The sequence below is a fragment of the Solanum stenotomum genome, chromosome 6 (genome assembly GCF_019186545.1).
Source record: "Solanum stenotomum isolate F172 chromosome 6, ASM1918654v1, whole genome shotgun sequence".
NCBI classification, from domain to species: domain Eukaryota; kingdom Viridiplantae; phylum Streptophyta; class Magnoliopsida; order Solanales; family Solanaceae; genus Solanum; species Solanum stenotomum.
Genome location: NC_064287.1, coordinates 16,118,325 through 16,122,221, shown reverse-complemented (window position 1 = coordinate 16,122,221; position 3,897 = coordinate 16,118,325). Strand labels below are relative to the sequence as shown.

Below are 3,897 nucleotides of genomic sequence, written 5' to 3'. Positions count from 1 at the left end.
GTTTCTGACAGTTGCTATGCTTTTAAGTGATTGATCATAGAACACTGAATACTTAAAACCTAATTGCAATATAGCTTAGTAATTTATTGTGTAGAGGAATTTTAACAAATATAACACTCCCTCTGTTTCAATTTGTTTGTCCTACTTTCCTTTTTTTGTCTATTTCAAAAACAATGTGTCTTCTCATTTTGGAAACTCTTAAATTTTATTTTTCCTCATGACATGTTTAAGACCACGAGATTTAACAATATTTGGTACATTCTACATATCTTTAGTTTAAGTTTACAAGATTCAAAAGTCTACTTTACTTTCTTAAAATCTATGCCAAGTCAAGACAAGACAAAAATTAATATGGAGGGAGTAATGAACTTGAAAAGCTGCACCAATAAGAAGTTACAACAACAAAGATACCTGTCAACTGGATGATGGTCTGGTGTCCTTAGATGGAGATTCCATTGGTTTATTATCTCGAGCATGTTCATTTTGAGTAGATAAATAAAATAGTAATTTGCCCAAAGCAGCCATGGAAAACCTTCTCACCTTCTCTTGCCTGTCTCTTAGACCATCAGTTAGTGCACCTAATATTCCAGAATTTGCCAGCTCATCCCCCAAAAAGGTAGAGTGACGAATCAACAAGACAATAAGTGAAGCAAGTTAAGCATGCAACAGAGAAACCTTGGAGTCACGGAGCATTTTGAGTAGAACCAATACAATAGACCCATTGGTCAAGATGTTGGCTGCATCAGCATTGCTGCTCAAAAGCTCAAGGTATTTGACCACATTTTGCTTCTCCTTTGAGGGAGTATTCCCCCACTAATAATACTAATGATTCTACTATTCTAATTTCTCTTTTGATATTTTGACAAAATCAGACAGTTGAGGTGCATCAAATGAAACTGAAGGAATTGCATCTGAACCTTTATATAATTTTCTGCTAGGTATTACATGTCTGACTGAGAGATTAGATGGATGCCAAATAATAACTGAAAGGTTCGTAGATGGTTTTGAGATATCAAACAAATAATATTTTTATAAGTACTAAAAGAGGAAAAGGAAGCATCATTGAACTTCAACATCATATAATTGGTCAAAAGCACTTTCAAACAGTTTACCTTTAAAGAACTTCCAAATAGTTATGACACCAATTTAACTTTTCCTATGTTCACTTCAGGGGGAAAAAGAGGGAAGACAGAGGTGAACTACCTGGGAGGAAGGTGTCTTTTATATATCACTCAATTTTCTTGCTAATTCAAAATCACACAACTGCCAGGAAACAAATAGAACTTCAATGCCATATAACTGGTCAAAAGCACTCATCATGATAGGGAAAAGTCGCAACATAAATATCACCATACCTTTGTGATTCCATTTTCATCCAACAGGATATTTGATAGCTTTAAGTCACAGTAAATTATTCCTTTTGAATGCAACTATCTGGTATAATAGACAAAACACCAGAAAAGTAATTCATGCCAAAAACAACAAGTGTTACAAAAGAACAATGAAGGCTAAAGTTACTTACAGAAGAGCTCTAACAAGGCCACAAGCAAGTTCATGTATTGAATATTCAAGAAGCTTGCCATCCTGAGATTAAATGATGTTAAAAATCTCCCAGGTGTGGTTTAAACTAACATACATGTAAGATGATGCAGATGCGAGTTGTGACATTACCAACTACAGTAATCTGTGATCATTTTGACTACTCTTTAAATACAAATAAAAAAAGAAACCTATTTCTTTCACATCATTTTACTGGCACAAGAAACAAGTTAGTCCAAAGAGTGAGAACCTTTATTTGTGAGAATACAAATAATCATCTCTGTTAAAGTGTTCAATCGCACATGACACTGATGTCCTTAGTGCCTGTTTGGGAAATCCCAATGTAGGCATGCAACAAATTTACCATGGAAACTCAAAATCCCACGCCTCTACTAAAAAATGACCAAGAAGAATTAGGGTGTTGTCACAAATTTTGGATGTTCGTGTCTAATTTCGGCACAAGGAATCCTATATTCCAACACAGTATTTATACCACTGGAACAATGAAATGTATTTATAAGATAGCAGACCTGTCAGTGCTTACCTGCTGCAACAAACTTATGAGATTTCATCCAACACAATATTCTAAAATCAACCACAAATGTGCAGATATTTCATACCTATGGAATAAGTCAAAGAAATCTTCTTATTAAAAACCAAAATGATCTTTACCACAGAAACAAAATTGAAGAAAAAGAAAGGAGTTACATGCAAGACAGGAAAAAGAAATATGATCATTTGTTCACGAGACTTCAAATTTATACCACAGAATAGAAAGACTGTGTTATGACTCATATAATTTCCAATAATCTTATAACAACAATAGTCACAATCATCAACAATTCTTAACATATAGAAATATGATGAGGCAAGTTGTTTACTAAGAGCACGCCTACTAAAATCATATACATTCATTCTGAAGTAGTTCAACTGTTTTTGAAGATTTGCAAGAAGTACAGATAATGTTGAAACAATTGAGTACGCTGATCCATTAGTACTGTAGATTAGCAGGCACCAATAAAATTTTACCATAAGTCAATGCATATATTACACAACAACGTGTTGTAATCAGACGATTTCTAAAGTCCATACTGAGGTGGGTTCAAGGATAATTACCCTGTAACATTACAGTTTTCCTCTATATCTATTCCTCTAAAAAAGTTGATTACCATTAAAAATCAATAGTATTATGAAGTCCTCAAATTTCTAAGAGAGCTATTGGGAAGCTAATAAATTTTGCAGCTTGGTTCCCAATTAAATAGTAAATTCTCATCTTCCCAATAAGGTGGCCTAGCAATCAAATAGATCAAGTAACAGCTTGGGAACTAAGGTTCAAATTAACATGAAATAGTAATGACAGAATGAACATGCAATAGACTTGGAGAAAACTACCTTATGTAATTTCAGATTCATCAATTTCCTTTTCTTCTTTTTCAGTCACAGTGATGCTCTCCTAGCTCTCCACTTTCTGTTGATGGCTTTGAGTATTTTTGGCAGTAAGTTCTTGTTCCTTCCTCTCAATGTCGAATTTATTCAACTTTCTTCAAACTCCTCATTGCAATTTCAACTCTTGACCTCTTTTTGACTCAAGTTCACCTGGTTTCTTCAAATATCCTAAATCAACTCTCCATTTTATTTAAATGAAAAAAATGAAAAAGACCACGTTAAAAGCACCAACTCTAAGCAAGCAAAAATAACTACGAAAAGAGCCTCAAATGAGTGGAACTCCACCACTCATCAGCACCCCAAACTTAGATACTTTGTTTGTCCTCAAGTAAAGAGAATCAAAAACACAAGAGGCTCTTATTTCATGACACAACACAAATCAATTTCCCTTTCTCAATTAAGCACAAAGGATAGGCTTCGGTTGGTACTAACAAATATTCCACATGCAAACTTTTCACAAAAGAAATCCTCTCATTCTCATGGACATTTTCAAATATCAAGAATCATTTAAGTGACAACCACTCAAACTCAAGAAATGACTCAACTCATTAACTCTTTCATATGCTCACTTGACTCAATTAGGAATTTTCAAAATCACCACTTCTTCAACTTACATGTCATCACAAGAAAGAATTGTCCCAAAACAACACACATATCAACAAGACAAGGGACAAATATGCAACACTCACACTCACAAAGAATCATCTTATGCACACAAATGCCACACCATGGGCTTGCCCATATTTTCAATTCTTTGCACGACAAACTAAAAAGAAAAGTATGTCTATAATCCTAAACATATTTCATATTATAGACCAACAATACAATAGCCTTTATACTGACACTTCACTCAGCAGTCACAAAAGTTGTCCAACTTGATCAATTTTTCCAAATGTAAGTTCTTCACATTCA

At 34.0% G+C, this 3,897-nt stretch overlaps 1 long non-coding RNA gene across 1 annotated transcript; it reads right to left on the bottom strand.

Moving 5' to 3' along the window:
• Positions 1-846: 846 nt before the first annotated feature.
• On the bottom strand, positions 847-1,435 carry LOC125869237 (uncharacterized). Its single transcript, XR_007446789.1, has 3 exons — positions 1,356-1,435; positions 1,204-1,263; positions 847-953 (listed from the first exon to the last, which is right to left on the bottom strand). It is a non-coding gene; the product is annotated as an uncharacterized LOC125869237 (long non-coding RNA).
• Between the last annotated feature and the right edge of the window lie 2,462 nt (positions 1,436-3,897).